Below are 25,134 nucleotides of genomic sequence, written 5' to 3'. Positions count from 1 at the left end.
ATTATACGTAATTTTTAGAAACTGGAAACGAATGGCTAAACTGGTATATTCATACAAGTATATACAAAGTATATACCTTTTTCAGCTGAAAATGAACTTCAGCTAAGGCATCACTGTGAATGAATCCCAAAAGCACATTAAAGAATGAAGCAAGTCAGAAAAGAAAGCGTACAATATTCCATTATATTAAATTCAAAATCAGGCACAATCAAGCTACTGATTTTTTAGGAGTACGTGTATAAATAGTATCATAATAGAGAAAGACAAGGGCATAATTAACACAAAATTAACGATGGTGATTATCTGTGGGGCCAAGGGAGGGGATACAATCAGGAAGTGGCCCAGAGACAGCTTCTAAAGTCTGATAATGACGTCATTCTTAACCTGGTTGGTGAGTAAATCGGTGATTATCTTATTGTTCTTTAAAGTGTACATAAATATTTTCTAAAACTCTTTGTATGATAAATTTTAACAAATTAACACAGGCTGTACGACAACTATAATATGAACCTAATTTTATTTGCACACACACACAAAAACTAGATTGTTAAATATGTATGGGAAAATAACTCTAAGTACACCAAAATCTTTATTTCATGATGATGGGATCCATGTGGATAAGTGGTTGGAGTTTGGAAATTGAGGGTGCAGGGCAGCTTTGAGCGTTGAGCTACTTTCTAATAGAGTCAGCATTCTATTAATTGTGCTTATCAAAGATATAAGCAGGATTATATCACTAGAGACCTAAACAGGCAAGTTCGAGTATTTTTAGGGAAGTTTTAGATGGTTCCTAATTCTTTTGCACATGTAGAGAGTCATGATTAGTCATTTCAATGTGCATAAATCTCCTAGAAGTGGAATACTTTTTGTATATATACAGCAGCAAGTATGTTTAATAGAGTATTATTTGGGGTCAGCCCCGTGGCCAAGTGGTTAAGTTCGCGCGCTGCACTTCCCGCGGCCCAGGGTTTCACTGGTTCAGATTCTGGGCGCGGACATGGCACCACTCGTCAGGCCACGTTGAAGCGGCGTCCCACATGCCACACCTAGAAGGACCTACAACTAGAAATACACAACTATGTGCTGGGGGGATTTGGGGAGAAAAAAGCAGGAAAAAAAAATGAAGATCGGCAACACTTGTTAGCTCAGGTGCCAATCTTTACCAAAAAAAAAACCAGAGTATTATTTTTATTACTATGTAATTGTTCTTAGGATACATTCTCATACTTGGGTCACATTTCTATGATGGAATTAACGGCATCACATGTATTATCTTAGTACCAGTAAAACTTGAACTGTGCATTTAGTAAATGATAATACCCCTCCTCCCTGGAAGGGTTCATGTCTAACAAATAGCAGTTTATCATCAATAAACGTGTGTATTTGCCCTTTGGATTTTTAGATTATGAGGAATCATAAGCTGAGGCTCCTGAGTGTTTCCATTAACTTTGCATCATCATTTATTTATTTATTCACAGGCCACCTTCTCTTGTCTCTTGCTATTTATTCATTTTCATCCTAAAATGTATCATGTTTTGGGTTTTTTTTTAAAGATTTTATTTTTCCTTTTTCTCCCCAAAGCCTCCCAGTACATAGTTGTATATTTTTAGTTGTGGGTCCTTCTAGTTGTGGCATGTGGGATGCCCCCTCAGCATGGCTTGATGAGTGGTGCCATGTCCGCGCCCAGGATCCAAACCAGCGAAACCCTGGGCTGCTGAAGCAGAGTACATGACCTTAACCACTCGGCCATGGGGCCAGCCCCTATCATAATGTTTTAAAAGACAGTGTTTACATTACTGAATAGAAATAAGAATAAGTTTATTCATGATTGCATGAAGAGAAAACTTGTTTCAATAAGGACTAAAGAGAAAGCCAAGGAAGTATACCAAAATGTTACAAAATAATTAACAAAAAGATTGTGACTGGGATAAATAAATAAAATGAGCTGAAGGAAAAAATAATGTCCTAGGAACCCAGATGATGTTATTTCCTTCTCCTTTAGGAAACAGATCATATCTACAAGGGAATGTTGTAATGTATAGAACTTTATAGAAGAAAAAATATTCCTTTTTGTCTTTGGGGCCCAGGCCTTCAGAATACATGCATTTTTATTAATAGCAACAATAACTGCTGTTGTTTTTGTAATTATAATTTCATGCTAAGCATTTTTTTAAATTTTTCAGCAAGACTAGCCCTGAGCTAACATCTGCCAATCCTCCTCTTTTTGCTGAGGAAGACTGGCCCTGAGCTAACATCCATGCCCATCTTCCTCTATTTTATATGTCGGACGCCTGCCACAGCATGGCTTGCCAACTGGTGCCATGTCCACACCCAGAATTCAAACCGGTGAACCCCAGGCCGCCAAAGTGGAACGTGCACACTTAACTGCTGCACCACTGGGCCGGCCCCCATGCTAAGCATTTTTAAATGAAGATAGTGAACCTCAGGTAGGTTAAATAACTAGCTTAAGGTCATTAGTGGAAGCTAGTAAGCAGTTAAGCCAGAATTCAAACCAAAGTCTGTTCCACTACAAAGCTTGTGCCGTTAACCTCTGTACAAACTGGCCATATACCCAACTCCATCTCCACTTCCTCTGTCGCTTTCAACCAGTTGAGTCACTTCTGATACGTGGATCAGAGGCTTACCTTAACATCTAGGTTGCGTACATTGTTTTACTACATTACAGGGCTCCAATTTTAATTTTTTTAAGGAAAAAAACATTTACAGAAAACTTAATTGTGACTATGATTTGATTCATATAAAAATGTTGAAGCTCTTATGGGCACTACACCAAGAACAAAGGCAAATGGGACAAAAAAAGAGCTCAAAGTAGGCCATTTGCTGAAATCTTAAATTTGATCAGCACTTTCTTCCAGGGAAAATAGTCTTTGTACCTGTTACAGGAGAGAGGATTTAGATAAAGTATTTAACCCCTTGAGCTATCTCCCACGCTCCACACAGGGTACAGAAACACAAAGAATGATTTACTCACCAAGGTTGAGCCCAGATTTAATATTCTGTGTCTGAAGTTTCCCCAACTCCTAAAATTTTCTGACTCTGAGTTTTCTCTCTTGTGGTTAGGGCAGCCAGACTGATCTAACAGTCCCTGAAGACCCATCTCTGAATTTTGTGTTCTGTATATGCTAGTGTCTGCTTAGAATGTGCATTTCAGACGCTTGGGGACCCCCCCTTTTCCTTATGGGATAGAACTTTGAGACATACTATCAGCCCCAGGGACCCTTTTGGGAAAACTTCTACCCAAGATAAACACAAAATATTCTCAATAGGAGACTGCCCTTTACTTCATAATAAAAGTATAGCAAGCCTTTCTTAAGTTGTAGAATATGTGCTTTTCCTCTAAGACTCTCTATCTCCTAATACGTTGGCCTTATTTCTAGGCATAGTTTCATGACGGTGGTTACCGTAAACCCACAGTGTACAAGTCCATTTAGGATCCAAGAGAGAGCCCAGACCTTGAGTAGTTCCCAGTTCATATATTCACGAGACATCCATAATCTAAGATTGCCCATTGCTTATTCACTTGCTCAGAATATTCCTCATTACCAGGCTTTAGAGCTGCTCTTCTAGACAGCTCTACCAATACAGGCAAATGTGTCAAGTCCCCTCCTTCAGGCTATGTCAGGGTCCTACACAAGCCACCCATCCACTTTTCTCCATTGCTACAAGACCGTTTTCTCTCTTTCTAAAGAAAAAAACCACAGATTTCCACTAATATCTCTTCTATAGTGCTTGTGTGTGTGTGTGTGTGTGTGTGTTGGGAAATATAAAAACTCCCATCTCACCTGCCAATAGATTTTGGCTGTGTATCTAACAATTTTAAGTGACACTTAGCTTGTAGTAAATGATTGTTGAATGATAGGATAAATGAATATTTAAATTCATCTTCTCTAATGCTTATTCTTGTGCCTAGAATACAAGACGTTTATTTGTTGAAATAATTAACAAAAGCAGTAATTACTTGGAGTTAAAATATATGTAAGTTTACCTACTGTAAACTTTCAAAATATATAAAAATTCATACAAAGAATAAAGGACTCATTACATTACTAATTCATTGTCTCCTTACATAAAATTGTTTTGGAAATAAACAAATTTCAAAATTGTGAGGCAATGTTTTATTGTTACATTGTCAAATGGTAAAAATGATTCATTTAACAAATCTTTATTGGGCCCCAGCTGTGTGCCTGCCACTGCGCTGGCCTCTGAGACACAGGGTGATGGTAGTGAGTGAGGTGGAGGAGGTACTAGGTAAGGCTGGAGGAGGAGGCAGACCATGCAGGGGCCTCTCCTCCCCAGCCCCCCACCCATGTGAAGCCAGGGCTGTTTCTAGGAAGAGGAGTGCCATGGTAGGTGTGACATAATTTGCTTTGCTCAGTACCAGGAATAGAGTAGACGGAAGGTTGGAGTAGATTTTAATGGACCTGTAAAGCTATACATTCACCCAAAGAGAAACCATCTTTGATTTGGAAGGACTGAGACACATCTTGTCTGTTTCATAGTTTTGTTTCATTGCTGATAACCAGTAAGGTGTTTCAGAAGTTTCTGTATAAATCAGGAGGTGAGAAAAAAGGCAGTTTGTAGTGAAAATGCTTAATTTGTGAAGCTATTACATTTTCACTTTAGCAGAAATTTGAGATAATGTGAAACTGCCTTACAGTTTATACTTTTATGATAATGACTTTCTATCTCCTCATCATTTATAAAATTCTAACATCAATAACTAATGGCACAATTTCTTTTTTAAGTAATCAGTAAGACATTCCATATGTATTTTCATCTTCTAAGCAACTTCAGAGGAAACATTTTTTCATGTTTAATTCCTTACTGAGGTGACTGTATCAAACTCATGATGTAACTCTGTGTTTTAGAACATGTATTATTTAAAGACTGCTTAACACTGCCATCTTATTGCATCAGAATGACTGTTCTCTTTGTCATCCATTCATACTTTTGGCACCACTGCGCTCAAATGAATTATCTAGTTATCGAGATTGTTACATGATATTTTAACTTCCAGCTCATATAAGTATCCTTTCTTTTCTAATTATTGTTTTGTGCTTTGGGGCAAAATGGATACTGAGTCAAAAGAGAATATAAAGACACAGAGGCCAAGATGCTGCTTGTTTTAATTCCTAATGCTCTTTGGGAAGCGTTTTATTCTACTCATTTTGGTTAGAATTTTACTGACTGACTTTACTACTGACTTTAAAGAACAACACTGACTTAGGGGAGATTTCAAGCAGAGTTTTCATCTCAGTGCTTTTTCCATTTAAATTCCATAAAAAGTAAGAAGCCTCAAGAAAAGGAAGTTTTCATATACATATGAACTGCTAGGATGATTATGTTGAAGGAGAAGGAAACAGAGAAGTCTGGGTTTCAATGTTACCGCTGCTACATAATCTTAGGAAAGTCGCTGTAATTTACAAAGACTTGTCTCGTATGCAGAATGGGAATAACGATGCTATTGCTTTGGATTATTATGAGAATTAAATGTGTCAATGTATATTAAGGTGTTTTGTGTATGGTAAAACTTTATACAAATATTAGTCAATTTCATCACGTGAAGATTTACAGCTACTCAAGGACATTTCTGTTGGGAGCACAGCTTTCATAAAGAAGCTATAGAACTCACACTTGATGGAAGGCAGCTGTAGAATGGATTGAAAAGAATCCAAGAAACAAATTATACCATTGTTTGCATCAAGATAGCCTACAGCAATAAATCAGCCACATTCATTCCCATGCACCTGCAAATAAACATGAGTGACGGATACTGTGCAGGCACTCTTGCGGTGGAAAGAAAATTAAATCAGAGTTCTGGTGTGGCTTGAAATTCTTAAAGCTTGAGATGATACAGATGGATTTCACAATGCGTATGGTAAGGAAATGTGTCTTTCCCATACTGCCACAGGCAGTAAGTTTTTAAATTAAGTAGAGATAAATTTCTTAGAATTTAAAAACTTTTGACAACAAATACACGTCTTCTCTAATGCTTACAATATATAGTGGAGAAATTTGTGTCAGATCCTAATGGGAATTGTACAAGTATTTTTATTGTTTTATTTTAAAAACATTTATTGAGCATTGGTTATCTGTAAGATGTGTTAAGAACTGGCCTCTGAAGCCTGGGGAGGGAAGAGGGAAGATAGAGGTGTTGTGTCCTCACTGGAGAAAGGTCCCCAAGTATTGCAGGGGAATAAAAGAAGTCAGGCAGCAGAGTGAACCCGTAAGTGTGGAAAAAGCTCAGGTATCTGATTTGGAACTTGAGAGGGATGGTATAACTTACCATCACGAGATCCTTGTCACAGCACAGTCACATGAGGGCCAATCATAACCCTGTTCCAAAGAAATAACTTTGGTCCCATTATAAATTATATTATTAATTTCATTTACTATAGTGTAATTTTTATGAAAAAATTGTTTTTAATTATTAAAGTTATTAAATTAGTAAATTAGTAGTAACCAGCAAAATAGACTCTATTGAAGCCATTAAGCCTTTCCTTCATTCATTTATTTACTCAGTGACTTCACAAATGTATACATTGTGCCAGATATGGGGCATCATTTAGGATATCACAGCAAGTGGCTATCAACTGAAATACCAATGATGGAGCAGTGTGGCTGCAATACAACCCCCTTCAGCAACATCCATCTTATTTCTTATGGCACTAGAGCCATAACACACAAATGAACTTATTATCCTGTGTTTGCTGCTATTATTTCAATTATACTGTTTCCCCACCTCTACTCCATTTGGTTCAGTCGCTCATTTCACCCAGTACTTAACACAGCTCCTCATATGATTGGCTCATGATGGCAAGAAACAAAAGGAAAAGGGAAGGAGAGGAAGAGAGCCCAAAGTAGAAAGTGAAAAAATAAGGTTGGTTTTCTTGAGTGACAAAGCAGCAGATTCTGAATATGATTCAAAAAGGAATTCCAGAAGATATGACCACTGTAGTACAGCATAGTTGGAATCAGGGTAGCCCCTCCCACAGTGACTACACGGGGAAAGTTACTTTAATTTTTTATACTGTATTTTCAGTGTTTGAAAAAATCTTGGTGCAGGAATGGAGCTGTATGGTGATTGTGATACACTTTTTTGAGAACCTGTGGGATTTTATAGTTTCAGAATCAGGATCGGTGCTCTAAGAACTTAGCTATTATTTTGTTAGAACTTTTCACATTGAGAGGAACAGAGACACCCTTGATTTTCTCTGTTAACAGAAGTTTCATGGTAAAGTTACATAGAAAAGTAAGGGGAAAAAAATAGGAAAGAAAGCAAAGTCTCAGCTTCCGCTCAGCGCTGCCTCATGGAGGTCGGGAATACTGTCCATCAGACTGGCAGCAGGCTGCTCTTGGCCTCCCTCTTCCGCACTTCCTCTGTCACTGTCAAGTACCTGACCCTTCTTACGACCTCTGCTTACTCTCTTCTCTCTCTCAGTCTTTCCACTTCTGTATGGCTCTATCCTCTTCAGATATTTCCTATTCTGACTTCTGAGAGAGAGAATATAAACTGTCAAGTCATTCTCTGGTATAAAGCATCCACTCTCTCTATACCACGGGTGTTGACGGCCTTGGTGTGAAACATAGTTGCAGCCGGGCAGGCAGTTTGTGGGGCAAAGCATTGCCACTTGCTCGTGGGGAACCCTGGAGCTGTGGGCAAAGGCAGGCCCTGTAGGACGGGAAGCAGTATAGTGACTATGGAGTATAAATATGGAAACCAGTGCTTTGAGGACTTTGGGGCAATATTAAGAAACAGCATGATGGAGAAGGTAATGTACTTCAAAGGCAAGATTTCCCTTCCTTTCAGTGCCAGTGGAAGCATGTGAATGGCTAATAAATTTAATGCCTACCTTTACAAGGGGAAAAATTTTAGGGCGAAACAAAAAGAAATGGAAGAAGAGGCCCAAGATTAGTTGTTTGTGAGTCACTAAAGTTTCTCCCATCTTGTCAAAGTGATGTTATCACAACTATAAATTCAAAAGTAAAAATAATCATCTCAATAGATTTCCTTTTCCCTCCTATTTTCCATGTTTCCATTTTTCTCTTATCCGTACAACCTTATATCCTAGAGAATGTTTTACAGTTTGGTATCTCCTGCACTGCCAACTTCCAGGCCTTTTCCATGTTTCCAGGTAATCTTCACGAAGTAGACCATGACCAAGCTTGCTGTAGGTGTGATGACATAGTAGGAAAAAGAATGATGAGTTGTTTTCTTATAAAGTAATACAGTGGAAAATTTTTCTCATTCGGAAATGGGGTGGAAGCTCCACTGCTAATGTGGACTCTCGCCAAGGCAGAGTTCAGGGCTCCTCTGACCTGGCAGATTCTTCACTCTACATTGACCACAGAACTTCAGGCACAAGTGTGGGAGGAACCGGAGAGGGAACCGAGGACCAAGTCCACTTACGTGTTGTTGATTGTGCATACATCTGTTGTACTATTTGCCAGTTTGGTACCAAAATGAAAGTAACCTAAGTTGAGTCTAAGACATTTTGACCAGTCTTCAAACCCCGACCAACCTTTGTGGTTTGGCCCAGCTTACTTTATAATTATTATTTTAGTGCCTGCTTTATTCTATTCATTTGTTGTACCTTAATTGACTTAACTACCCTGCATTGTAGTATATCTTTATTGTTTCTAATTATTTATCTATGTTAAGCTTGTGATAAATAAAACTAGAGTGGAAGTATTTCCCATTTAAATTATTTCTTAAGGATAAATTTTAGAAACAAGACTTTGGGTCATGAATGTTTGGGTATGAATATTCTTATGTAAAAATTGCCAGATTTCATTCCAAGAGGAAATTATACCAATTTAAATTCTTACCAGAATTAAAGACTATGCCAATATTACTGTATCTCCTATGGCTTTAAGTATTATTATTTTCATTTGCTTGCCCACTCATATTCTGTCCATCTATTTCCCACACTTAGGGTATATAACAAGCTAGTCAACATATTGGTAAGTGGTTTAGGTACAGTGATTTATATATAAATAAAACTTTATTAATTCATTTAAAAAAATAGCCTTTAGCTCCAAATTTCTAATGCTTTTGAAATTTACCCATATCTATGATTTAATTGTCTCAATAATTCTAAAGGTTTTCTTTTTACCAGAAAATAATGGTAATTAACAAAAGATAATAGATGACTTTTTTCCACCTTGTCTTCATGTGACAGTCCTCTGCAGGAAAACTGTAAAACATAAAAACAGGGGAAAAAAGGCTAGACAATAGAAAATCATCCAAGGCCAAGATCTTCAGCATGGTCTGCACACTGCAAGCTAGGGAGCCATACTTTGCCAAAATTATTTAACAACAGACATGTTAGAGTTTAAATGCTATGTTGCCACCCTTGACATAAATTTAGTTCATGTTAGTTCATATAGGAATTATGCTAGTGAACAGAACTTAACGTGTGTGAGTAGTAAGGGGTCAAGTTTGTAGCAGTCACTTTTCCTGGTTGCTTTGGATGGGATGCCCAAAAGTTGGAATTTCTCATGGCTTGAGTTGCTTGTACATTTACATCATCCTAGTTCTGACTGATTGGCAGTGTGTTCATTTCTCCTCAGAGAAGAATGAAGGTGTCCTTGCCTGGAGGGACACTCTATCCTTTTCTAGGTACCTCTCCACCACCACCCTCAGACTATAACTGTGTAATCAGATCGTAAATTTCTATAGATAGAGAATGATTCAAGTTAACCCTGAGGGGTATCCATTTTGTTTAGAGGTGATAGCTTAATGATCTTGTTCAAAGAAATGACAGTCCCACATCAGGAACTGAGATGAAGTGCCGCTTCGCTCACACTTCTCAGTCCTGAACTGGCAAGGAAAGCACAGGCAGTAAACCCGGTAGAAGATCAGCAGATGTGTCACACAAACCGTAGTAAACCTCCCTTCCCTTGTCCAAAATCCTAGATCTTTTATCAACTCTTTTGGGAAGAGGGCAAATTCTATAGGTTTGTCATTGATTAGGATTGAATAGATAAAATTTGAAGTTTTGTGTATTTTCTTGGTTGTATTTTCTCCCATCTCCCATCTATGAACATGAAGCAGTTAAATAATTTCCTCAAGGTGAATAAAGGAGCAATACAAAAAGCATGTGCTGTGTAGGAAGCGAGGAATAAATTCCTTGTGGTTAATTGTGGCAAGAGCAGTTGCATCACTTAGTTCCTGTGGTTATTTCTTGGCTTAAAACTCTTTAGCTATGTGATGGAGAAGTAACACAAAAAACAGGCAGAAATAGCTCTGCATATGAACTGGTTTTAGGTGGGTGTTGAGTAGGCAAGGGAGAATTGTTTCACCTTCAAAGAGAGCTGTACATTTCTAGATATGTTATTAAAGGAAGCACTGTGGGTTCCGTGGCTGGAACAGGGAACTGATCATTTATTTGCTTTACCATCAGGTTGTCAGTCTAGTCATGCTGCTGGTAAAGATTAGATCTCTCACTCTGCCAAAATGAAACATATTTTGCCTGCTTGCGTACGATTCTGTTGCTTTGTCCACTGCAGCATCCTCCGTGCAGCTCCCATTATTGTAATCATTTTCTGTTTTTGCTCTACGATGTGGGGAGAAGGTGCCCCATCAGAGAGCATGACTTTTTCTAATCCCAACCCACACACTGCTGTCAAAGTATTTTCGTTCTTTCTCCCGAGCATTGTGTTCTTCTACCAGCAGTCACTAAGCCAGGAAAACAGGAGGGTATTTTGCAATAACATTTGGAATATACGTTTTTATTTTTTTAGTTGGGATTTCTGGTGTTTATATTTTGAAGGTCAGGTGTGATGTCACTTTCTTAGTCCTTAAGCTGTCTACGTATTGCTGAGTGAGTAACTCTGCCAAGTCAGTGCCTGCAGGGCTGTCCTTAAAATCAGCACGAGGATGACAAGATGTTACTTGGGCTTTTACATATATAAATGTGCCTGGCCAGATGCTGAAAAGGTACATCAGAGCAAGCACAGAGCCTACCGGAAAATATGCTACTTTCCATGGTTTCAGCAAGAGATCATGCAAGGAACTTTGATAATAATGAATGAAAATAGTAAATAGAATTTTTCAGTGAATTTTAGTGATTTATTTGTAAACATTGCCCTCTCCAGGTTTTTTTCCTTTCCTCCCCCTCCCTCTCCCTACCCCCTTTCTTATTTTCCCATTTTAAGATCTTCATGACTCAAAAGGCTATTTGATTGGTGGGAAATGAAGGTGGAAAGTTATTGATCAGGAGATTTCTAATGCTGTTTCCTACTCACAGTTAAACAAATGCAAATGTCAAGCCTTCATTCATCATTTAATGACTATTTGTCTCTATAGAGAGTACTATTATGGACTAGAGGTTGAGATTTTAAAAAGGGGGAGGATACAAAAATGACTGTTTCTTTTGGCAAACACAATAAATTGCTTTCTTTCTGCCAAGCAATTATCACTGTATTTAATCTTTGTAGGAAGTCTATTAGGGACTCTTATTTTACAGATTAGAAAACCAAGGTACAGGGGCCGGCCTGGTGGCACAGCACTTAAGTGCGCACGTTCTGCTTCGGCGGCCCAGGGTTCACCGGTTCAGATCCCAGGTGCGGACATGGCACCGCTTGGCAAGCCACGCTGTGGTAGGCGTCCCACATATAAAGTGGAGGAAGATGGGCACGGATGTTAGCTCAGGGCCAGTCTTCCTCAGCAAAAAGAGGAGGATTGGCAACAGATGTTAGCTCAGGGCTAATCTTCCTCCAAAAAAAAAAAAAAACACCAAGGTACAAAGAGGTTAAGTAACTTGCCCAAAGTTATGCAGCTGGTTAGTAGCAGAACCAACATACAAAATCCTGCAGTCTACTCTAGACTCTGTGCCCTTAACCCTTGTGCTCTGCTGCCTGGGATGAGTGCCCAGAGCAGTAGAAGAGGGAGTATATTCAAATAGGATAACACAGAGCACTATGTGATGATGATATAAATGAGGACAATGAAAAGCACTGAGAGGAGAGTGAGGATACTGCAGAAAGGCGAGTGGGTGGCATCTGTACTAGCCTTAAGGGCTGAGGTAGATTTTGATGGTGGAGATGAGGACTGAGAGTTTGCCTTCACTTGTAGGAAATGGCATGAATAGAAGATGCTGGGTCTGGAAAGCAGGTTCAGAAAAGAAGTAGTCTAGTCTATTTGGAGAAAAGGATTTTGTATAGGAGTATAGGATAAGGTAGGCTGCACCCAAAGTTTGCAAGCCCCATTTCATAGTTGGGACAAGTGGGATGAAGGTTTTTCAGCCGTGAGGTGGCAAGAGCAATGCTCTAGAGCTCAACTTGGTGGGGTAGTAGTTTGAAGAAAGGAATGCTAAAAGAAGGAAAAATAATTACTACTCATTTTCTATTGCTGCGTAACTTTTGCACCAAGGACTTCAGTTTCTTGCTAGCTGTCAACCAAAGGCTACCCTCAGCTCCTAAAGACTTCTCTCACTTCCTTCAATGAGCATCCCTACATTGGCATCACACAACAGGGCAGTTTGCTTTTTCAAAGCCAGCAAGGGAGTGAGAGACTTCAGCTGGAGAGCACTGTAATCTTACTTAATCACATGTCCTGTCACTTTTGCCACATTTTTTTGGTTAGAAGCAAGTCACAGGTCACTTCCACACTCAAAGGGAGAGGGTTAAACAGGAGCAGGAACATCAGGAAACACAGATTATAGAGGGGTGACACTATCGAGTCTGCCACAGAGACAGATGCAGTTGATGACACAAACACTCAAGAGTCTGAATTAGGATGCTATTAATGCAACTAAGAAGAGTCAGGTTCAAGAAAATATCTCCAGGAAATATGATTTCTTACCCATACCTTGTGAAGTTCTTTGCATACATTATCTCATGTAAACCTCAAAATAGCTCTTTGAGATAGATGGCACAAAAATCCTTTTTGCATAAACAAGTGGGACTTCATCAGACTAAAGAGCTTCTGCAAGGCAAAGGAAACAAGGTACAAAGTGAAAAGACCATCCACCAACTGGGAGAAAATATTTACAAATCATATATCCGACAAGGGGTTAATCTCCAAAATATATAAAGAACTCACACAACTCAACAACAAAAAATCAATCAACCTGATCAATAAATGAGCAGAGGAGCTAAACGGACATTTTTCCAAAGAAAATATACAGATGGCCAGTAGACACATGAAAAGATGTTCAGCATCACTAATCATCAGGGAAATGTCAATTAAAACTACACTGAGATATCACCTTACACCCATTAGAATAGCTATAAACACCAAGACAAAAAAATAACAAATGTTGGAGAGGATGTGGAGAAAAGGGAACCATCATCCACTGCTGGTGGGAATGCAAACTGGTGCAGCCACTATGGAAAACAGTATGGAGATTTCTCTAAATATTAAAAATAGAACTACCATATGACCCAGCTATCCCACTACTGGTTATTTATCCAAAGAATTTGAGATCAACAATTCAAAGGGAGTTACATTGCAGCATTATTCACAATAGCCAAGAAGTGGAAGCAACCCACGTGCCCATCGACCGATGACTGGATAAAGAAGGTGTGGTATATATATACAATGGAATACTACTCAGCCAGAAAAAAGACAAAATCGTCCCATTCACAACAACATGGATAGACCTGGAGGGTATTATGTTAAGCAAAATAAGCTAGACAGAGAAAGACAAATACCGTATGATTTCACTCATATGTTGGAGAAACTCACAGACAAAGACAACAGTTTAGTGGTTATCACAGGGGAAGGGGGTTGGGAAATGGGTACAAGGGGTGAAGGGGCACATTTATATGGTGACTGACAAATAATAATGTACAACTAAAATTTCACAGTGTTATAAACTATTATGACCTCAATAAAAAAAAATCCTTATTTCACACAGGTTTTGAAAAGTTAAGTGACTAGCTTCAAACCTGGGTGTCCCAACCTAGATTTGAACATGGGATGTCAGTTCCAGAGCTTATAGTCTTAGTCACTCTTCTTTACTTAGACTTAAAAGTATGGAGCATTGAAAGAGAGGTAGAGAGTTTGGAAGATGGCAGTGTAGGAGGACTCTGAACTCATTTCTTCCCATGGACACAACAAATCTACAACTACTTGTGGAACAGTTTCCTCTGAGGGAGATCTGGAAACTGGATAAAAATAACCCCCACAAGGGACAACACTGACAGGTGGAAGAGGCAGAAATACAACTCTGCTGAGGAAAAAACCACATCCTAGCCATGGCGCTTCATGGCCAGGAGCAATCTCAAAGGTACAGAGCTTTTCCCAGAGGAGCCAGGGATTTTATGCCACAATAGGCATCCCAGCCCTTGGATTCAGCACAACCAAGATGAGATCCCATAATACCTGGCTTTGCTGGCTTTGAAAACCAATAGGGAATATGCCTGGAAAAACCACAGAATTTCAGAGAAAGGAAAACCTGATCTTAAAGGGCCCACACACAGATTCACCCGATCTGGAAACCAACACAAAAACACCAGAAAGAAAAGTGCATAGTTCATTAGTAAAACTGACTCACTTACTAAGGTTGGAGCACATCTCAGAGAGGCAGGAGGCAGCTGAGCCCACCCCCCACCGCACCCCCGGGACTGAGACACTGGTAGCAACCATTACTGTGACCTAGTTCAGTTGTGTTGACACAGACATTGGCAGCTGCCGTTGGATTTCCTCCTTTAGCCTGTTAGTGCAGGAATCTGTCCTACCCAATAGAGCACCCGTGGCAATCAAGCACAGCCAGGCAGCAGGCAGCCTGCCCCAGGGACTGGCCCTGCCCACAGCAAGCCCGCAGCAAACTTGTGGGTCCACATTGACAAGGTGTGTGTGCAGGCCTGTGTTGGTGGGGCACATGGGCCCACGGCAGACTTGTGCTGCTGGCCATTGCAAACAGCCACATAGAGGATCTGCCCCACATTCCAACACCTGAAATGATTGTACACTGCCACACCTGGAGCCAGCTCTACCCATCTACACTCCTGAGAGAGCTGACAATGGCCGCGCACTACAGGGAGCCACACTGAAAGCCTATAGCAATTGTGAACCCCTGAGCCTCGCAACCAGCCACAGTGGGGGCCTGACTCACTTAACAGCAAAATAGCAGTCGTTGTATGCTATTAGACTTTACAGCCAGCCATGCCAGGGCTTGCCCCATGCAATAAAGTCACTGCAGCAGCCACACCCAGCTGAGCCTTACAACCAGCCAGCTTAGGGGCCAGCCTAACCTACCCATGCGCCTGTAGCAGTAGCAACTCCACCACAACAAAAGGGCACACATAGCCCACACAAGGAAACATCTGGCACAGGTGATGAGAGAGGAGCACATTGCCAGGCCCCATAAAGCATCTCTTACATAAGGCCACATTTCCAAGATCAGGAGATGCAGCTGAGCTACTTAATACATAGATATAACTACAGAGAAGTAGGCAAAATGAGGAGACAAAGAAATATGTTCCAAATAAGGGAATAGGACAAACCCTCAGAAAAAGAATTAAAGAAAACAGAAATAAATAATCTACCTCACAAACAGTACAAACTAGTAGTCATAAGGATACTCCCTGATCTTGGGAGAAGAAGAGATGAACACAGAACTTTGACAAAGAATTGGAAAATATAAAAAAGAACCATTGAGAACAGAAGAATACAATAATGGAAATGAGAAATTCAGTAGAGAGAATCAATAGCAGAGTAGATGACACAGAAGAAGGATCCGCGATCTGGATGAAAGAGTAGAGAAAATCACCCAAGCTGAACAGAGAAAAGAATTTAAAAGAATGAGGACAGCCTAAGGGACCTCTGGGACAACATCAAGCATACTAACATCCATATTATAGGTTTCACAGAAGGAGAAGAGAGACACAAGGGGCAGAGAACCCAGTTGAAGAAATAATAGTTGAAAACTTCCCTAACATAAGGAAGGAAATAGACATCCAGGTACAGGAAGTGCAAAGAGCACCACACAAGGTGAAGCCAAAGAGGTCCACGCCAAGACGCATTATAATTAAAATGTCAGGAATTAAAGAGAGAATCCTAAAAGCTGCAAGAGAAAAGCAACAAGTTACATACAAAGGAAACCCCATAAGGCTATCAGCTGACTTCTCAGCAGAAACCTTACAGGCTAGAAGGGAGTGGCATGATATAGTCAAAGTGCTGAAAGGAAAAACCTACAGCCAAGAATACTTTACCTGTCAAGGTTATCATTCATATCATGGAAGGAGAAAGAAAGAGTTTTCCAGACAAGAAAAAACTACAGGAGTTTATCAGCACTAAACTGGCCTGATAAGAAATGTCAAAGGGACTTATTTAAATGGAATAGAAAAGACCACAAATAGGAATAAGAAAGTTATCAAAGAAAAAAAATCACTGGTAAAGGCAAATATACAGTAAAGGTAGTGGATCAAGCACCTATAAAGCTAGTATGAAGGTCAAAAGACAGAAGTACTAAAATTATCTAATTCCATGATAAGAAGATAGGGGATACACAAAAATAAAATAAGTAAAATAGGATATAAAAAACATGAAATGTCAGGGGAGGATAAAAGTGTAGGGCTTTTAGTAAGAAGTCAAACTAAGAGACCATAAACAATATAGATTATTATTTACATAGATTATTATATACGAACCTTGTGATAATCACAAACCAAAAACCTATAATAATACATACAAAATAAAGAGAAAGGAACCCAAACGTAACACTAAAGAAGGCCATCAAATCATGAGAGAACAAGAGAAGAAGAAAGGAACAGAGAAGAACTACAAAAACATCCAGAAAAAAGTAACAAAATGGCAATAAGTACATACTTATCAATAGCTACTTTAAATGTCAATGGACTAAGTGCTCCAATAACAAGACTAAGGGTGGCTAAATCGATAAAAAAAAGAAGGCCCCTATACATGCTGCATGCAAGACACACACTTTGGATCTAAAGACACTCACAAACTGAAAGTAAAGGGAGGGAAAATGATACTCCAAGCAAATGGAAACAAAAAGAAAGCTGGAGTGGCAATACTTATATCAGACATAATAGATTTTAAAACGAGAACAAGAGACAAAGGGCATAACATAATGATAAAGGAAGCAATTCCAACAAGAGGACATAAAACTTGTAAATATCTGTTTACCCAACATAGGAGCACCTATATACATAAAGCAATCTTTAACAGACATAAAAGGAGAAAATGACAGTAACAAAATAATAGTAGGGAACTTTAACATTCCACTTACATCAATGAATAGATCATCCAAACAGAAGATCAATAAGGAAACATTGGCCTTAAGTGACACATTAGACCAGATGGACTTAGTAGATATAGACAGAACATTCCATCCAAGAACTGCAGAATACACATTCTTTTTTTTGGTGAGGAAGATTGGCACTGAGCTAACATCTGTTGCCAATCTTCCTCTTCTTTTTTTTCTCCCCAAAGTCCCAGTACGTAGTTGTATATCCTAGTTGTAAGTCCTTCTAGTGCTTCTATGTGGGATACCGCCACAGCATGACTTGATGGGCAGTGTGTAGGTCTGCACTGAGCATCTGAACTGGCAAACCCCGGGCCACTGAAGCAGAGCACACGAACTTAACCACTATGCCACTGGGCCAGCCTCCAGAATACACATTCTTTTCAGATGCACATGGGACATTCTCCAGAGTAGATCACATCTTAGGCCACAAAACAAGTCTCAAAAAATTTAAGAAGATTCAAATAATACCAAACAACTTTTCTGACCATAATGGCATGAAACTAGAAAACAACTACAAGAAGAAAACTGGAAAAGCCAGAGATATGTGGAGATTAAACACAATGTTAATGAACAACTATTAATCAATGAAGAAATTAAAGGAGAAATCAAAAAATACCTGGAGACAAATGAAAATGAAAATATGACATACCAAAATTTATGGGATATGGTAAAAGCAGTACTAAGAAGGAAGTTTACAGCAATACAGGCCTACCTCAAAAAACAAGATTTTTCTCAAACAATCTATCAGTGCGCTTCAAGGAACTAGAAAAAGGAGAACAAATGAAGCCCAAAATCAGCAGGAGGAAGGAAATAATAAAAATTAAAGCAGAAATAAATACAATAGAGACTAAAAAAATAGTGGAAAAAATCAATTAAACTAAGAGCTGGTTCTCTGAAAAGATAAACAAAAATGACAAACCTTTAGCTAGACTCACCAAGAAAAAAAGAGAGAAGGCTCAAATAAATAAAATCAGAAATGAAAGAGGACAGATTACAATGGACACCACAGAATTACAAAGGACTATAAGAGAATACTAAGAAAAGCTATACACCAACAAATTGGATAATCTAGAAGAAATAGATAAATTCCTAGAATCATACAGCCTTCCAAAACTGAATCAAGAAGAAATAGATAATCTGAATAGACCAATCACTAGTAAGGAGATCCAAACAGTAATGAAAAATCGCCTAAAAAACAAAAGCCCAGGACCAGATGGCTTCCCCAGTGAATTCTACCAAACATTCAAAGAAGACTCAATACCTATCCTTCTCAAACTCATCCAGAAAATTGAAGAGGAGGGGACGCTTCCTAACTCATTCTATGAGGCCAACATTACACTGACACCAAAACCAGACAGGGACAACACACAAAAAAAGAAAATTATAAGCCAATATCACTGATGAACATAGATGCAAAAATCCTCAACAAAATACTAGCAAATCAAATACAACAATACATTAAAAGGATCATACACCATGATCAATTGGGATTTATTCCAGGGGTGCATGGATGGTGCAACATCTGCAAATCAATCAGTGTGATACACCACATTAACAAAATGAAGAATAAAAATCACATGATCATCTCAGATTCAGAGAAAGCATTCAACAAGACAGAGCATCCATTTATAATTTTTAAAAACTGAATAAAATGGGCATAGAAGGAAAGTATCTCAATATAATAAATGCCATATATAGCAAACCCACAGGTAACATCATACTCAATGGTGAAAAACTGAAATCTTTCCCTCTACGAACAGGAACAAGACAAGGATGCCCATTTTCACCACTCTTATTTAACACAGTATTGAAAGTCCTTGCCAGAGGAGTCAGGAAAGAAAAAGAAATAAAGAGATTCAAATTGAAAAGGAAGAAGTAAAACTGTCACTATTTGCAGATGGATTTTATGTATAGAAAACTCTAAAGAATCCAACAAAAAAACTATTATAAATAATAAACGAATACAGTAAAGATGCAGGATACAAAATCTACATACAAGAATCACTTGCCTTTCTGCAACACAATGAAATAGGAGAAGGAGAAATTAAGAATACAATCCCATTTACAATGGCAAAAATATAAAATACCTAGGAATAAACTTAACCAAAAAGGTGAAAGACCTATACACTGAAAACTATAAAACATTGTTCAAAGAAGACACACAAATAAATGGAAAGATATTCCATGTTCATGGATGGGAAGAATTAACATAGTTAAAATGTACCTAAAGCAATCTACAGATTCAGTTCAATCCCTATCAAAATTTCCCAATGACATTTTTCACAGAAATAGAACAAGGAATCCCCAAATTATATGATATAGAACAACACAAGACCCTGAATAGCCAAAGCAATCCTGAGAAAAAAGAACAAAGCTGGAAGTATTACTCTCCCTGATTTCAAAATATACTACAAAGCTATTGTAATCAAAACAGCATGGCACTGGCACAAAAACAGACACACAGCTCAATGGAATAGAATCAAGAGCCCAGAAATAAACCCACACATCTATGGACAGCTAATTTTCAACAAAGGAGCCAAGAACTTACAATGGAGAAGGTAAAGTCTGTTCAATAAATGGTGTTGGGAAAACTAGACAGTCACATGCAAAAGAAAAAAATCATTATCTTACACTGTACACAAAAATTAACTCAAAATAGATTAAAGACTTGAATGTAAATTCTGAAACCATACAACTCCTAGAAGAAAACATAGGCAATAAACTCTTCAACATTGGTCTTAGCAGTATCTTTTTGAATACAATGACTCCCCCGAGGCAAGGGAAATGAATGTAAAAATAAACAAGTAGGACTACACCAAACTAAAAAGCTTCATCACAGCAAAGGAAACCACCAACAAAATGAAAAACCAGGGGCTGGCCCATTGGTGCAGTGGTTAAGTTCACACGTTCCGCTTCAGCAGCCGGGGGTTCGCTGGTTTGGATCCTGCGTGCAGACAAGGCACCACTTAGCAAGCCATGCTAGGTAGAGGAAGATGGGCACAGATGTTAGCCTAGGGCCAGTCTTCCTCAGCAAAAAGAGGAGGATTAGCAGCAGAAGTTAGCTCAGGGCTAATCTTCCTCAAAAAAAAAAAAAAGAAAGAAAAAGAAAAAACAGCCTAACAATTGGGAGAAGATACTTGGAAATCATATATCTGTTAAGGGGTTAATATCCAAAATACATAAAGAACTCATACAACTCAACAACAACAACAAAAATAACCCAATTAGAAAATGGACAAAGGATCTGAACATTTTTCCAAAGATATACACATGGCCAACAGGCACATGAAAATGCAAATCAAAACTGCAATGAGCTATTGTCACCTGACGCCGTTCAGAATGGCTATAATCATTAAGACAGGAAATAAGTGTTGGAGAGGATGTGGAGAAAAGAGAACCCTCAGACACTGCTGGTGGGAGTGTAAACTTGTGCAGCCACTGTGGAAAACAGTATAGAGATTCCTCAAAAAATTAATAATATAACTACCATATGATCCAACTATCCCACTTCTGGGTATTTATCCAAAGAACATGAAAACACTAAGTCAAAAAGATTGCAGCATTATTCACAATAGCCAAGACATGGAAACAACCCAAGTTTCCATCAATGGATAAATGGATAAAGAAGATGAGGGGGATATATACACACAATGGAATACTACTCAGCCATAAAAAATGATGAAACCTTGGCATTTGTGACAACATGGATGGACCTTGAGGGTATTATGCTAAGCGAAATAAGTCAGAGGGAGAAATACAAATACCATATGATTTCACTCATAAGTGGAAGGTAAAAACAACAAGAAGAAACATAGACATAGATACAGAGATTAGATTGGTAGTTACTAGAGGGCAAAGAGGGGAGGGGGAAGGGCAAAGGAGTAAAAGGGCACATGTGTACAGTGATGGATGGTAATTAGACTTTGGGTGGTGAACATGATGTAGTCTAAACAGAATTTAAAATATAATGATGTACACCTGAAATGTACATAATGTTATAAACCAATCTTAGCTCAATAAAGAAAATACACTTTAAAAAAAGAGATGGATAAGAAAAGATTGAAGATGACTCCAAGATTTTAATCAATTTCCAGTCAAGGAATGGAGGTGTTAACTCAAACAGAAATGTCATGAGAGGCACTAGTAAAGTAATACTTACTGTGCATATACTCACTACATGCCAGGCAGTGTGCTAAGCACTCAGTATGCATTTTCACATTTAATTTCCCAACAGCCTGTGATAATGGTCTTTTGCCCTATTTTACAGATCAGGAAACAGGACTGCACCTGTGCCCCTAAACTCTAGTTTGCACAAATGCAGACGGTGGTTATTTTGTTCAGAGCTATATCACTAATGTCTGACACATAAAAAGCACTCATTATCTAAATTTTTGAATGAATGAGCACAGCTAATAAGGGATAGAGTCATGATTTGAACCCAGAACAGCCCAACTCCCACCTCCTGGAGAAGACATGGCATTCCCTTGCAGCCATACTGTGCTCAGGCCACAGCAGGATATCTAGCTGCAGATGCACAGCAGATACCTAAGTTCCAGCAATGGAGCTTGAGAAAAAGGTCGAGGCTACAATAACCTTTCAGCATCCACGTGGAGATTGAAAAGCCCTAAAATTAGATGAGATGATTAAGAGAGAGGGTATAAACCCCGGAATAGAGCCTTAGAGAACAGCTATATTTAGAGTTGAGGGGAGGAAGAGGCATTTTAAAAAGGCAATGAAGACATATATGTCAGTGAGATAAGGTGAAGATATAGATCTAAAAGTAAAGGGGAAGGAGAAGGAGGGTTGTCAGCAATATCAACCACCACAGAGTCATCAGAGCCTCAAAATTAAGGCAAGATAAATGAATTTGGGGATCAGGAGGTCATTGAGGACTTTTGGGTGAGCAGATTCGGAAAACAGCCTGAGTAAGAGTCAGCTGGCATCTGGGTGGATAGGGGAGCAGGGCTGTGAAGGAAAGAGTGGGTAGTGAGGATGTAGAGCTCACTAGGATAAATTTGTCTGTAATTTCAAACAAGCTAGTAGTAGTAATATGAGAGGGGTTGAACACTGGAGTAGAAGTGATCTTTTGTGTTGTAAAAAGAAGGATCTAGTAGGAAGGAACTAAAGATGGCAGAAAGAGAACAGACTACTGATAGAACATGACCCCAGAGGAGACAGCAGGAGAATGAGATGCAGGAGAATGAGATGCAGGAATGGCAGTCCTTAGAAAGGGCAAGAGACATGTTACCATTGGAGGTAGGAGAAAAGCTGAAAGAAAATATAGAAAAGTAAAGGTTCAGTAGAGAAAAAGTGAGGGCATTCAAATTGAAAGGAGCCAAGGTCTTAGTACCTAGAAAGCAGAGGGAAAGATTCAAGGCTAGAGGACAGTAAGAAATATTTTAATTAATTGAGGCAATAGTTGACAAAATTTATTGAATGCCTACTCTGCTATAAGCCAAGAATTCAGTAGAGAAGACCATAAGGGATAAAAATAAAGAAGCATAATTAGGGACCCAACTGAGGAGAAATAGCATGAACTTTTCATAGAACCCAGCAGCATGGTTTCACAGTTTTGCCCAGCTTCTGAAAAGTGGTTATTGAAGGAAGTTAATGGTGCTGCACAGGGTTAGGAACTGAAATGGTGAGAATGGCAGACAAGGATGGAGGAAAGAAAGATGGATTCTAGAGGCGAGAGAAGACAGTATTGGCATGGACTAAGCTGAGCGATGAGGTGAATGAATACTGAGAGGAGTTTAGAATCTAAACACTGTGATTTGGGTGTGGAGCAAGTTATCAGAAATGAGGAAATAAAGTGCTTGTAATCAGAAAAGGAATACTCTGTGTTTGAGAACTTAAAGTAAAATAGTTTCAGATCAAGCAAATTATGAAGTGCCCTGTCTGCATTTTCAGAGGTTAAATGAGGAAGTATCAAGCCACGGTATTAGATGGGCTAGAAGTAAAAATCGATGAACGTGGCAAAGGATGAGAGCGGGTGGAGAAGATGACTGACCAGGCACCGAAATCATCAAGACAGGTAGGGTGTTGTGATGGAGGTCATAGACACAGCAATAAGGATAGGGCTTGGATGTCAAGGTTCAAAAACAGAGGTTGATGGAGGCAGAACAACAGTCTAAAATAACAAGAAGGGATAAGAATGTTTTTGAGGCTGAGTGTATCTTGAGGTGCAATTCAGATTTCAATTAAGGCAAAGAATTGGAAGTTCAACCTGACAGTCCATCTAAGACCATAGAAGACTTCGCTCCACCGTTGAACTAGGAGGCAAACAGCAAGGAGTGACTGATAGAGAAGTAAGCAAGGATGCACAGCAGAAAAGGAAAGGGTTGGCTGGAATAAGATATAAGAATTGTTCTCTGCCCTCATCTACCCTATCACCTCTTTACAGGACCCTTCTAATCCTTAACATTACTTGTAAGGCATTATCCCTATTTTACAGATAAGAAAAAGCTGGTTCTGAAATTTGAGTCTTGTCCTGACTGCAAAATCTAGTCTTTCTACAACATACTGACTCTCAGTGGTCTAAAAGTGTTACTGCAGCTTTCAAGGACTAACTGGAAATCGTGTCGGACTTGTATGAAAAATGCTATGAAACACAATATATTTTTTTTGAGGTAGAATTGGCATATAACATGATATTAGTTTCAGGTGTACAACACGATTTAATATTTGGATATATTGTGAAATGATCACCACAATAAGTCTAGCTAACATCTGTCACCATATATACAGATTTTTTTTTCTTACGATGGGAACTTTTAAGATTTACTCTCTTAGCAACTTTCAAATATGCAATACAATATTATTAACTATAGTCACCATGCTGTATATTAAATCCTCAGGACTTATTTCTTCTATAACTGGAAGTTTGGGCCTTTTGACCCATTTCACCCCACCACCCCCCCCTCCCAACCCCCTTCCCATAATGAACAACCTGTTCTCTGTATCTGTAAGCTTGTTTTGTTATTTTAAACAAAATCACACATTCAAGTGAGATCATACCTTATTTATCTTTCTTGGCCAGACTTATTTCGCTTAGCATAACGCACTCAAGGTCTGTCTCTGTTGTCTCAAATGGCAAGATTTCCTTTTTTAAGGCTGAATAATATTCCATTGTGTATATATACATTTTTCTTTATCCATTCATCCACTGATGGACAGTTAGGTTGATTCCGTGTCTTCACTATTGTAAATAATGCCACAATGAACATGAGAGTAGACATCTTTTTAAGTTAGTGTTCTTGTTTTCTTTGGGTAAATATAAGTAAAATTGCTGGATCAGATGGTAGTTCTATTTTAAATTTTTTGAGGAACCTCCATTCTGTTTTCCACAGAGGCTGAACCAATTTACATTTCCACCAACAGTGCACAAGGGTTCCCTTTTCTCCACATCCTTCTCAACACTTATCTCTTCTCTTTTTGATGCTAGCCAGTCTAACATATGTGAAGTGATTTCTCATTGTGGTTTTGATTTGCATTTCCCTGATGATTAGTGATGTGGAGCACTTCTTCATGTGCCTATTGGCAATCTGTGTGTCTTCTTTTGAAAAATGTCTATTCAACAACTAGAATATAGAGCTATGTACTGGGAGGGCTTCGGGGAGAAGAAGAAGAAGAAAAAAAAGAAGATTGGCAACAAATGTTAACTCAGGTGCCAATCTTTAAAAAAAAAAAATCTATTCAGAGCCTCTGCCCATTTTTTAATCAGGTTTTTTTCTATTGAGTTGTATGTACAATGTATTTCTTTGTGTTGCTCTTGAATTATATTCAGCTCTAAAAAGTTCTATGTGAGCTTGCATATTTAATACTGTATATTTAAATCTTAACTTTCTTTTTCAAGAAAAACATCTTGGACCCTTTTCCTTAATGATATTAA

General features: G+C 38.7%; 1 long non-coding RNA gene across 1 annotated transcript; it reads right to left on the bottom strand.

Annotated features, from left to right (window-relative positions):
- Positions 1 to 5,079: 5,079 nt before the first annotated feature.
- LOC138922987 (uncharacterized) lies at positions 5,080 to 24,472 on the bottom strand. The gene is made up of 3 exons (XR_011436106.1): positions 24,261 to 24,472; positions 12,836 to 12,952; positions 5,080 to 9,218 (listed from the first exon to the last, which is right to left on the bottom strand). It is a non-coding gene; the product is annotated as an uncharacterized lncRNA (long non-coding RNA).
- Between the last annotated feature and the right edge of the window lie 662 nt (positions 24,473 to 25,134).

This window comes from Equus caballus, unplaced genomic scaffold (genome assembly GCF_041296265.1).
Source record: "Equus caballus isolate H_3958 breed thoroughbred unplaced genomic scaffold, TB-T2T haplotype2-0000437, whole genome shotgun sequence".
NCBI lineage: Eukaryota > Metazoa > Chordata > Mammalia > Perissodactyla > Equidae > Equus > Equus caballus.
This window is presented reverse-complemented; position numbering and strand designations above follow the sequence as displayed.